Here is a 13,238-nt window from a genome sequence, read left to right on the forward strand (position 1 = left end):
ATTTCTCAAAAGACATTGAGTTGTAAATCATGTTGTGTGTGGCCAATTAAATTCAAATTTACACTCATGAATTTAAAGTAAGCCAATTCTTAATTTTACACAACCCTTGCAATAACCTTCAATAGAGTCTGTGTCGAACTTTTAAAGGGTTGGTTCTTTTAAAAAACTAAAAGTCTGTCATTTATTACTCACCCTCATGTTGTTCCACACCTATAAGACCTTTTTCATCTTTGTAACACAAATTAAGATATTTTTGATAAAATCCGATGGCTCAGTGAGGCCTGCATTGACAGCAAGATAGTTAACACTTTTAAAGCCCAGAAAGCTACTAAAGACATATTTAAAACAGTTCATGTGACTACAGTGGTTCAACCTTATTAATGTTATGAAGCGACAAGAATACTTTTTGTGTGGCAAAAAAACAAAATAACGACTTTATTCAACAATGGCCAATTTCAAAACACTGCTTCATGAAGCTTCAAAGCTTTACAAATCTTTTATTTCGAATCAGTGGTTCGTAGCGCATATTAAACTGCCAAAGTCACATGAACCATTAAAAATTAGAAACACTTATGACGTAACGAAAGCCTCGTTTACTGAAATCACGTGACTTTCACGCTCCGAACCACTGATTCGAAACAAGATTAGTAAAGCTTCGATGCTTCATGAAGGAGTGTTTTAAACACTAGATATTGTTGAAGAAAGTCATTATTTAGTTTTTTTGACACACAAAAACTATTCTCGTTGCTTCATAATATTAAGGTTGAACCACTTTAATCACATGAACTGTTTGAAATATATTTCTAGTACCTTTCAGGGCATCTGAAAGTGTTAATTATCTTGCTCTCAAAGCATGCCTCGCTGAGCCATCGGATTTCATCAAAAATATCTTAATTTGTGTTCCGAAGATGAAGGTCTTACAGGTGTGGAACGACATGAGGGTGAGTAATTAATGACAAGAATTTTCCTTTTTGGGTGAACTAACCCTTTAAGCTAGTTGTTCTTGCATGAACCATAATCACACATATACAGTATAATCTAATAATTGCACTCAGCAAATTATAAAGTTATCCACAGCCGGCAGTATTTTTCTTCTCTCTAGTAATTATGATTTATATTTGGGGTGAGGAAACTGATCCTAGAGCATTATCTATCTATCTATCTATCTATCTATCTATCTATCTATCTATCTATCTATCTATCTATCTATCTATCTATCTATCTATCTATCTATCTATCTATCTATCTATCTATCTATCTGTCTATCTGTCTGTCTGTCTGTCTGCCCACAACATGCCTTATACTGGTAACTAAGGTCACCAGCTGAACCGGCTTAGCTTGTTTATCCAGCATTGATGATCTAATTGATCTAAGATGCATTTTTATAATGGAATCTGATTGTTTATGATCTTGTAAAATGTACTAGGAGAAATTTATGATTCATTTGTTTTTCTAATGTCTTCTGCATATTGAATGCAATCAAAGTAAACTAGACTTGATAATCTCCTCTCTCTCTCTCTCTCATCACAGAGCCCATCATAGTGCCAGCCGGCTGGCGCTTCAGGGTGCTGGACTACGCAGGCAGCAGGTGACACGGATTTCAATAAAAGGGATTATGGATGTGAGGACTGCAGAGATGGAGAACACACACAGGTAACATACATGCGCACACATCTTTCCCGCATATAATCTATGCGCAATGCTATTTAACAACACCAGCACGCATTATCCCAGTGAATTAGGCGTTTGATTTAAACATCGAATTGTGCTTGGAAAAAATATCCCCTAATGAACTGCTGTGCTAACTTTAAGCTACTTAATAATAGTAGTTTACATTAGTTATATGTGCTTTTTGCAAGTCCGACAACTTTTGGAAGTTCGCTACTGGCCCAATTATTGGTGCTGCCCCAACTGTCCTGACAGGTAATGCAAGCGTATCTCCCTATAATTGGAAAGAAAGGGGAAATAGCATTTGGCGATACATGCAAATGTACAAAGAGCATTCTCGACTACTTATATCACGCATATGAGAAAACATAATGTTTAGCGGTTCGCAGTTTCGTAAAAATTCCTAACAAGATTGTGTAGTACGAGTGCACAAGTGATGAAGATTATGAACATATTTTAATGAAGGCTCAATGGTAGTGGCCACTTCAGTGGTCTGTCTGAGATGTCCAATCCCAAATAATTGTTTGCATTGTCCTTCACCCCATTGCTGCAATACTTGATTGTGTGTGTGTGTGTGTGCGTGTGTGTGTGTGTAGGTGGACAGAAGGCCTTGGCGTGACCTGCCACAGCCTCTGAGGAAGCGAGCTGACATAATGAGGCCGGTAAACAAGCGGCCGTCACCCCGGTCGTGTGGCACATACACACACACACTGACACAGCTCCACTATCTCACCACTCTTATCCATTGGGGTTCAGTTGTGTATCTCAGCAGGCAGAGGAGAAGAGAGAGACGCACACTTGGAAAGCTCTGCAGCCGTGAAATGTATGCCTCTGTGCACAGACAGCAGTATATAGAGAGAAATACAGAATATCAATGCTCGGATTTGTCTCTAGGATCACCTGCGGTTCATGTAAAAATGTTCCTTTTAACTTGGTCTTCATCTACTCTGCTTTTGGAAGTTGTCTTCAAGCGAGAGTTTATGGGAAAACAAAGACGGTGTGGGGAGATTGTGTCAGGGTGTTTGCCTGGTATCTGGGTCTCTTAAGGACTCGTGATGTCCACAGGGAGAAGGCGTTGAAGAAAACAACAGCTTTGCCTCGGGTCACTTTAAAAGGCAACCTTGTCAGAGACCCACCACCTCCCCAAAAACACATGCCTATACATGCATAGACACGCATAGTTGCAGTGAAATCTTAAAACGGCAGTTCTAGGGAGTAACTATCTAAAAAGTAGCAATTCTGCAAACTTAACTACATTTTTCAGCAATAATCAAACACACAGTTCTAAAATTTCCCATTTCTGATTCTGATTTTAAAGAATCTGTTTATACTTATTAAAGGAATCAATTCCTTTCGGTTTCTGTCCGTCTTTTTTTAAGAGAGCCAATTATGCTTTTTTACATTTTCAACTTTCTTTAGAGTTTAATGTTGCTGTTTGAGCATGAAAAAGGTCTGCTTACAAAAATGTTACAAGCACAAAGTCACTCCAAAGGGACTTTCTCTATATCAGTAAGCATTGTTTCTGAACTCCCTGAAATGCCTGAATTGTAGTCTTGAGTTTTCTTCTGGGAACATACACGTCACAATCTCCCTCATTTAAATAAGCTAAGGCAAAGCCTGTATGAGTTGCATTAGTAGCTTGCAGGCCTAAATCTACGGGGGTGCTAAGCACCCTCAAACGCAAGCAAGAGCACCCTCAGTTGATACTGTAATAATATATTGGCGAAACAGATTTGGCAAACGCTCCAGTGCATATTTGTGTTTGCGCTCTGGAGAAGGTCAAATGTATCTATTTACAATGTGTTTTTGCAGCGGTAAGCAATGTAGCTAATCACGGACATAGCTGTTGATCTCTTGAACGCATTGGCCAATCAGAGGTATTTAAGTCAGAATCCACTCTCCGCTCATAACGGCAGAGTTTTTATTCAGTGCTGAGTTATGCAGGCTCACGAAACCTCTCGTTTCGACTAACAACAAAGTGTAGACATGATTGTTGGCAGCTTCACTGATTATAACAGAACTTTCTGAGATAGCGATGAACTGACAAAGCAACAGCGGTCTTGGCTCGCTTTCGAGGATACAGCCTATATAATCCATTGAATAAAACTACTGTTTTTCATGCTGCTAAGAGAATCGATGTCCAGTTGCATGCTATAAAGTTTCAGAAGTGACATCTATATATAAATGCTGGATTCACTCTGCACGGGACAGAAATATGGCGTTTAAATTGTAACGAATTAAAGCAATGTAAAGGCAGAGTAATATATTAATAGAAAAGTATTCGCAGCAACATTTTTTGAAATTCTATTCCAATTGTTGGTAAAAGTGTTGACTTATACTGTAAATAATCTTAAATGTCACACTGTACACTGCTATGGTGGAGCCATTGCTTAGCCTACACCTGCACTCTACTAGAGCACCCTCAGTGATTTGATTCTGGAACCGGGCCTGGTAGCATGTTAAAAAAAACCACGGTTATGATAAGGGGTGTTTCCAAAACACGATTGAAGCGGTATAGCCCAATCACAACACACTGGTCCAGCCAACCAATCAGAGCACATTGTGCTTTTAGGAAGGAGGGGCTTCTTAGAGACAGGAATTAAATAGAGGCCCTGTTTACACCTGGTATTAATATGCATTTTGGTTGATTAGATCAAAAGTGGATGATGCTAAATACAGGTGTAAACATTGTCTAAAATGTTTTGCGCTTGTCCACTTTCGACCACTTCCAGAGGTAGTCGAAAACGCATTCGACCGGATTGCTTTCATAGTGTAGATGCTCATGTGGTCGAATGTGTTTGTACTTTACACTTACTGACTTTATACCTAAACATTATGGGAAGTGCTCTAGAAAAAAAATATCCTCCTTACTTCAATGTTTGCTACTTTCTGTTTGCAACTCATTGGTTACCTGACTGATTTTACAAAAGAGCAGGTTAACTGTACTATTTTAAATTATAAGTGGTGTCAAAGTTTCAAAGTTGGTTCCTCAAAAACTGTAAAACACATTCTCAGCCCTACATAAACATCTACTTCATTTTATTGGCAATTCAAAGGGCAAAAACGCAGAAGCTTTCTCTTTTTTTTTTTTTTTTTACTCACTTACTTAACTCTGTAATATTTTAATGCTTGTACTGTGCCTTGAGATGTTCTTCTTCAATTAAAAAAGAAAAAAAAGAAAAAGAAAATTAGATAGTCCATTATAATTTAAATTAAGTATTTATACATCATAAGTGTTATGCTGATATAATGTGCATGCAATGAGATTTTAAGTGGCGATATTAAAATGTATGTATATTTGTTTCTTCATGCTTTAAAACATGCAGTCACACGCTGATTTAGTAAGCGATGAAATACGAACGCAGTGGTCAGAGGAGACTTATTTAAGATGCATGTTAATTCCAGATAAAAAGCAAGGTCTCTGTCAACTGGCCACTTGTGATCGGATCACCTGAGAATGTTAATAGCCATTGAGATGAATGGAAATACTAACAAATAGCTTCCTCCAGGTATATCACAACTCTCTGGGTGTAGCTATCAGTCTGCACAAGCCTAAAATTTATCTCATGCCTGGATATATAAAGGGTGATCTGGGGTGAATGCTAGTGGAACTTTGAGAGTTAGGACAGGGGGGATTATATACACTATTCCAAAACTTTTTGTTTTAAGCTTTAGGAATCGGTCATGGGAATTGGCTCAGACACCCTGGCAGATCAGCTGTCTTAAAGACATTTATAATCCAGCTCAGATGAAACTCTCTCCTGTTACACCATTTCACGTTTTCACCTCGACTTCACCAGTAACAGAGTATAATGGAACTGGTGGAGATGGGATCAGGTTTTCCACATTGGGCTTTTAACCAAAAAAGCGACTGCGGAAAGGAAAATAGAGAAATGAGAGAGAGGGAGAGAGGAAGAGAGGCAGAATGGCGGCTCGGCCGGGCATAATTGGCAGTCTTTGTAGAGTGGGGCCCTTGATTTAATAGGCACGGCTGGTGACTGAGGCAGTGGAGTGCGAACGGTGCGGAAATGTGCTGGAGCCTGGAGCCCTCCGGCCCAACAATACCAACCCACCCCCTCTCGTTCCCTGTCTCTGAGGACGACTAACTCAGAGCTTGCCTTCCCCGCACACACAGACACACGCACGGTCACCTCAAAGCATAAGAATCTACAAACTACGCCAAACATATGATTATTCAGTATATTCTAGTGCACACAAACACATTACTCACGCACTGCAGTGACTGCACATTACATCAGAGTGTTGGACACAGGTGATACATATGACGCTACATGTACATACACACTCACACAGACAGCAAAATGTAGATCACTGACATCACACATCAGATACAAGATAGATAGTTAGATAGATTTTGGCAGTCTGAACATCTGGCTCCTGTGCATTGCAGCTATGTTGTGTGACCAATCTCAGCTAACACGCTCCAGTTTCAGGGACGGTTCACAGTGTCAAATTTCAAGCGACGCCCAGCCTTGAAAATCAGAACTGACGCTCAGATTCTTTGAACAGATCTATACATGGATGTTTAGCTGTGAACGTCAATGCGTGTGTGTGTGTGTGTGTGTGTGTGTATCACATCATCAACGTTCCTCATCCTGGGCTCTCTTTGAGAGGGTGGGTCTGGGCGGCAGGTCTGTGATTAGTTCAGGCCAGGGGAGCGCTGGTATTGATTGGCAGGCTGGAGACACTGGGCTGCCTTCCACGCCGCTCTAATGAGAAGCCCTGACCTCCTCCAGTCAGCAAGGTCGCCAAACCCTACTGTAATTGCACTCTCTCTAATGGCGTCAGTCACGCATCCGCTCCAGCCTCGGTAATGACAATTACCATAATGCTGCTCCGCTCGCTAGGAGCCTCTCCATCACGCCGCTAGCTTCGGGGGGAAAGCGAGATCTGGAACATTGACGCGCAAGACGAGGACACTTAGGTCTCTTTATGTGTTTCAAATAGCCTGTGCATGTGTGTATTTGTGTGTCAGAAAGATAAAGAAGAGGGTGTTGTAACCTCAGACACAAAATGGCCACAGACCAATATGTCAATGAAGTGTGATATTTACAGATCAATCGGCGTTTTGGTCAGTTGCTAGCATGCTAATGCAAACACCTCCCCTCACAACAAAGTGACCTTTCACACCTTGAGAATAAAATACGTAAATATGTCCTCTTTGCAAACACTGATGGGATTCTGTTGTCTCCGCCAGGAGACAGTAAGATTACTTGCTTTAACTATCTGCACCCCCTGTTGATATAACCAGCATATGCTGGTTAGGTATGTTTTGAAGCATGGCAGCTGGTTTGAGCTGGTCCTTAGTTGGTCCTTAGCTGGTGTTGAGCTGGTTTAAGCTGGTCCTAAGCAACTAGCTCCAGCGCAGGACCAGCTTAAACCAGCTCATGACCAACTAAGGACCAGCTCAAATCAGCTGCCATACTTCAAAACATACCTAACTAGCATATGTTGGTTTTTTCAACATGACCAGCAAGGTAAACCAGGTTTACCAGCCAGGTTTTGCTAGAAAACAGCCAACTAAAGCAGTACCTGCCACCCTAGGCATTCATGCTAGTCCGACCCGGTGCATTCAGTTGTGAAACTTGCAAAACTATCCAAGATATATTTATACGTTCTCCATCCATGCATTTTATTTACCTTCATTGCAATCAATAATTCACTGTCTGACTCCCATGTAACATAAACACACACCCTAACCATTGATCCATGTGGCCCACAACAACATAGCTATGAAATATAAGCCAACGGTGAAAGCAGACTCTCAGGTTTGTGGTGGAGCAGAACTTTGGCCTGGACGCAGATGTGTGGAAAGGTGAAGGAGAGTAGAAACAGATGAGAGATAAGATCTTGGGAATATATCAATTCTACGTACCCTTAACAGTACTTACACAATCCCTCCCTCTCTCACACATACACACACACAATCCCAAGGGAGTTAAGTTAGAGTTTGTGTTGTGATGCAAGAGGATTCAGGCAGCAGTCAATGCTTTCAAAGCTTTTAAAGAGTGTTTGGCGAGAGAGAGAGAGAGAGAGAGAGAGAGAGAGAGAGAGAGACGGTAGAAAGGAGCGAACCAAGCTTCGGACGTCACAGATTTACTGACACATCTCTAATTTCAGGCCACCGACGTATTTAAGTGAGATGCTCATACTGTAAAGTAAAAACTAGTTTGTAAGAAAGAGGGCTGGATGCTAGCTAAATCAGCACGGGCACAAAGAGGCAGGCGTCTGAGAGCTATTGACCCCACATCGATCCGCAGCCTGTGCGCTGCTATTGACCAAACGGGGGAGAGACCAGGGGAGCCAGAACATGCCGCACCCAACCAGAATGAAATAAAAAACAACCTCGCATACCTCATGCTAACCTTGTACATGTGTGCTATAGAGACTTTTCCTTTGTATGCGTTTTTAGTCTTATTGGTTGGCGCTCAGCACCCAATTTCTCTCTCGCTTTCTGTTTTGGCTGAATGAGAGCACTTCCTTCCTGCTATCCTCCACTGATGCAGGTGACAGGAGCCCAGAGACCTGGCAGGACACGTACATACACACACGCTTGCACACACGCAGGCCAGATGGTCCCAGACCCCGGTGACTGTCAAGGTGGGCCACAACCCAAAGCGTACAACCTCCCCATTCCCATCTCCCCTGCTTCTAGGTCTCTTTTCCCTCTTCTCTTCTTGTCTCCTCTTCTCTTCTTCCATGCTATACCTTACAGTCACAGGTGAGTCACACGGTTGCCAAACTCGGTGTAAATGTCAATGGGTATTCACGGGGCGTCCTGATATAGAAAACCCCTGATGTTCTCTCTGTCCTCTGCACTGCTTGATTCAAATCATTCTGGAAAGAAATCAAGTCGATTTTGTGCTTCCACCTCGCTCGAGCACGCTGCTGCGTCAGTCACGTGGCTCTCGGAAATCAGCGGAAGGGTTCGTTTTTGTCGCCTGTGACAACAGGTGTGGAGTCGCAATCCCTGGGGGGACGGAAAGGATGTCAGATTGGTAATTGGCGAGCGGGGCGTTACGTGGAACTGCGGCAGCCGTCTGCGTTGTGGGGGGAGAGTCCTCTGTAGATGCCTGAGAGGCAGAGAGAGAACGGACAAGGGAACGAGGCAACTAGGGAGGTTAGGGCTGCGAGCGGAAAGACGGAAAGAAACAGAGGGAGGGGTGCAGATAGTAAGAGCAAGAGGGGTGGGGGTCATTAAACTGGAAACCAGGAACCACACGGGAGGTAGAATTTTAAATGATTCCCCCACAGCAATACCAGCCTAGCGGTAGGGCCATCTTGCTCGCCCTCTCTCTCTCTCCCATCTCTCGTTCTCTCGGAGATGCAATTAATTTGGATGGAGGCTGCCAAGAGCGGAGAGATAGAGCGTTGAGGGGTGCGCCCTCTCGCACTCTGCCTGCCTGCGGTCTCACTCTTGCAGTAGAGCACTTTTTTCCCTTCCATTACGGCTACCCACTGTCCGTCTGCTTGCGCACGGCCTCCAATCCGACAACACCATCCCAGCATCCCAACAGCTGCCGAGCTACACCCGGCAACCTAGCACTTATTTCGGAAAACAGGAAACGCATGTTTGAGACAGGCTGCTGTTGTTTGTTTGTTTGTTTTTAATTGCGCTGCTCACACTTTGCCGTCCTAAGAGACCTCCTAGCTTCACATTCAGTATGAGTCATAAGTGCGTCTCGCTCCAAAGGCCGTGGTGGAAAGAACTGAAGGCAAGAAAAGGTGAGAAAGAAAGAAAGAGTAAGTGAGTGAGGAAGAAGAGAGAGAAGTGTCATGGTACACAAAGCACGTAGCATGTAAAAAGCAGGAGGGACTAGCGCTCAGGGCCAGAGCGTGCGTCGATACGAGGGAAATTGATCGTAATCAACAGCGCCTGCAGAGCGAGCGGCTGCCCGTCGAAACTCTTCCCCCCTCTCCTCTCTTCTGCTCTCCACTATTTCTGCACCCTGTACCTACCTCTCCGCTCATCCCCTGCAAGTCCCTCCTGGAGCTTTCAAAGTCTATGTAAACAACACAGAACACATGCATGTGTGTTTATTATGTTTGTTATGTTAGTTGGTTATAAATGCCCACGGTAAATTGCAATAAAGGTTGCTTGTCATTAAAAGGCGGCATGCTCTTTAGAAGAAAAATATATTAGAATTCATTTATTTAATTTAAAAATGTTATTTGCTGAGGACAATGCAAATAAATCCATGCTGCATTCATTTATTATTAGAATTCATTATGCAAAGTATTATTAATTTAATTTAGGATTTCCACTCTTCAAATGACTATTTGTATATGCATGTATTCTTACATACATTAGAAAAAAATCAACCATAATGGTCATTCCAAGGCAATGAGCGTTAAATCTGTGACATCATTTCCTATTATGCCTTTAACTTGCACAGTTGGTGGCGAGCAGCTTAGGCATCTGGCTCAAACCGTGGCCGTGAATTTTGAAATTGTTTTGTGCTTCAAGAACAGAGGTTGCAAACAAATTGCAACATAACGACTATAACAGTTGTCTGCTTAATTACACTTCATTTATCAAGCATATAAACTCACATCCTGGTTGTGTACATAGAAAGCAGGAGATAGTGTTAACCATGTGCTATTTTTCGAGTATGTATTAAAATTAATAAAAGAAGAAATGTAAAAATAACACTCAAAACAAGTTTTCGGCCACCTTCGGAGAACAATGGCTGTGTCCAAAAGCTGAAAAAGGCTGCCTCCACACCACAGGCAATAGCCTATATGAAGGAAGGAAGGCAACAAGGGACGTCTGACTCCCTGTCACATCCTGTCTACTGAGATAGCTTCATCTGATCGTTTTTGAAGGCAGCATAGATGTATCCTTCATTGCCCTATGATATCCCACAAGCATTTGATTTTGTGATAGCTGAGCTAAAAAATAAAAAAGAAGCCTTAGAAGCATGTCCAGGATCAGTTTTGTGAGGTAGCCTACTTTAATGTGTAAAGTTGCCTGCAAAGTCATTGCCTGATAGGACTGCGAAAAAGCTGCCTAGCTTTCGGACACAGCCAATGTCACACTAGATATTGACAGTCATGACTCCTGCCCACTGAGTTGGCCTACAAATTTACGTCATGACCAAACACCTCCATAGGGTAAATACTGACCTCAATTTGACTTTAACAGATGGTTTTAAACTCATTTTAAAGGGTTAGTTCAAAAATGAAAATTCTGTCATTAATTACTCACCCTCATGTCGCTCCACACCCGTTCATCTCCGGAACACAAATAAAGATATTTTTGATCAAATCTGATGGCTCAGTGAGCCCTGCATTGAAAGCAAGTTAATTTACACTTTAAAACGCCCAGAAAGACTAAAGTTAAATTTAAAACAGTTCATGTGATTACAGTAGTTCAACCTTAATGAAGCGACAAGAATACTTTTTGTGCGCCAAAAAACAACAAAATAACGACTTTATTCAACAATATCTAGTGATGGGCGATTTCACTGCTTCATGAAACTTTACGAATCTCTTGTTTCGAATCAGTGGTTCGGAACGCCAAAGTCACGTGATTTCAGTAAACGAGGCTTCATTACATCATAAGTGTTTCGAAATTTCAATGGTTCATGTGACTTTGGCACAGCTACTTTTACACTGTTGCCGTGGGTTGTTTTTCGTGTCCGCGGGTTGAACTTGACCCAAAATAACCTGATATTTAGTCACTGGAATGCAAATTTTACCTGTGGAGTCCCGCCAAATATGCAAATTTTACTCCCCAGACAGTGATTTTTACTGTAGGACCCCCCTGAAATGCAATTGGGCTAGTTTTGAGGAGCAATTGGGCGGGTTTTGTTGTGAAAACCTGGCAACCCTGCTTTGGCAGTTTGATATGCGCTCACTAGTCACATAAACGGTTTTAGTACCTTTCTGAGCGTTTGAAAGTGTAAATTAACTTGCTTTAAATGCAGGCCTCACTGAGCCATCAGATTTCATCAAAAATATCTTAATTTTTGCTCTGAAGATGAACGAAGGTCTTACGGGTGTGGAACGACAAGAGGGCGAGTAAGCTAATTAATGACAGGATTTTCCTTTTTGGGTGAACTAACCCTTTAAAATGTTTTTATGTTCTAATCTTGTTGATTGGAGCGTAAAATAATAATAAAAATAAACATTTCACTCCTTTAAACGTATCCCAGCTCATGTAGGCTATATGTGGAGAGTTACCAACTGAGAGAAGAGAGAGAGCGAAATAAAGAAAGAAGCTGCGGTATTATAAAAGGTGAAGGTCCAAGGCTTTTACGCTTCCGCTTGCTCACTCTCTCGCTCCCTCTTCCTCTTCCTCCACACACCATGGTATAATTTCTCATTTGAAGACGCTGGCATACCTGACTGTGTGGCTGTGCTGTTAAAAGCACCGGCCCAATTATAGCATAACACCTAGCCTTACGGTTTCCATGGCTGCGCGATGTATCTGTCCCGCGGGACGCGGCGTGGAGGAACGAGCGTCTTATCAACCATCACCCTGGTAATAACACTCCCCCGAGCCTCCGCGCCTCAGCCAGGCCTTAACGAGAAGCCAGGGTGAAATCTCTCCTCCGCTTCAGCTCCAGCCATTGATTTGAGCTTAATCTGTTTCTGCGGGTGTGCTTGCGTGCGCGTGTGTGCGTTTGTGTGTACTTGTGTGTGATTGTGTGAGTGTGTTGGGGGGGTTGATGGTGGGAGAGTGTGAGCGCGTGAGAGGTACCATTTATTTAACTGAGAATCTCAAGTTGCATTTATCCGAGATTCTGTTAATGCGAGCTCTACGCTTGAGAAATAAAAAAAATAAAAAAAACAGAGTTGGAAAGTGACAGGGAAAGAGAGAGGTTTCATTTTTTCTGCTTTATCTGATATTGAAATAAAAAAAAAAAAAACATACTGACATGTTCTGGTATGAGTGCTTCTACAAAGTTAATTAGTGAGTAATACTTATATCCAGAATTTTGTCTGCTTTTTGGGACAAGTCAACAATTATCACACTACAATACAATGGAAATTTAATATACAAAAAGTCTGAATATTGGTAAAATGTGAATTAAAAAAATGATTTCAATTATTTAAATGATTTTTATTTGACTTTGCTTGACAGCTCCTGGTCGTTGTTTGGAGAACAGCAGTGCATCTTTTCCATACAGCAATGGAAACGCTGTGGAAGAAAGAAAGACATGCAGGTTTGTAATGACATGAGGATGATTAAACGATAACAGAATTGTGAACTATCCCTTTAAAATAATAGTAGACGAGTTGTCGTGCAACGTTCTTCACTGCAAGCTTCGTTTACATCATGCTAGTATTCCCTACAGAGCAGTAGGTGGGTAGAAATGTGTCAATCATATTTTATTGAAAGTTCATATACTAGCCCATATAGTATGTACACAAATATCTACCATATGCACCCTAGACAATACATGTCTCATGCATGTACTGTAATAAAACAATGCCCACCTGTCAAGGGGATGTGTGTCAGCTCAAGATGTGAACGTATTCTGGTGCCGTGTTTCAAGGAGAAACTCACCAATTTATGAAACAGCTGGCAGATATTGTGTGTT

At 41.9% G+C, this 13,238-nt stretch overlaps 1 long non-coding RNA gene across 1 annotated transcript; it reads left to right on the forward strand.

Annotated features, from left to right (window-relative positions):
- Positions 1 to 1,548: 1,548 nt before the first annotated feature.
- Positions 1,549 to 12,825, forward strand: LOC137012160 (uncharacterized). The gene is made up of 3 exons (XR_010893555.1): positions 1,549 to 1,653; positions 2,265 to 2,330; positions 12,779 to 12,825. It is a non-coding gene; the product is annotated as an uncharacterized lncRNA (long non-coding RNA).
- Positions 12,826 to 13,238: the final 413 nt, after the last annotated feature.

Source organism: Chanodichthys erythropterus, chromosome 22, assembly GCF_024489055.1.
Source record: "Chanodichthys erythropterus isolate Z2021 chromosome 22, ASM2448905v1, whole genome shotgun sequence".
NCBI classification, from domain to species: Eukaryota; Metazoa; Chordata; class Actinopteri; order Cypriniformes; family Xenocyprididae; genus Chanodichthys; species Chanodichthys erythropterus.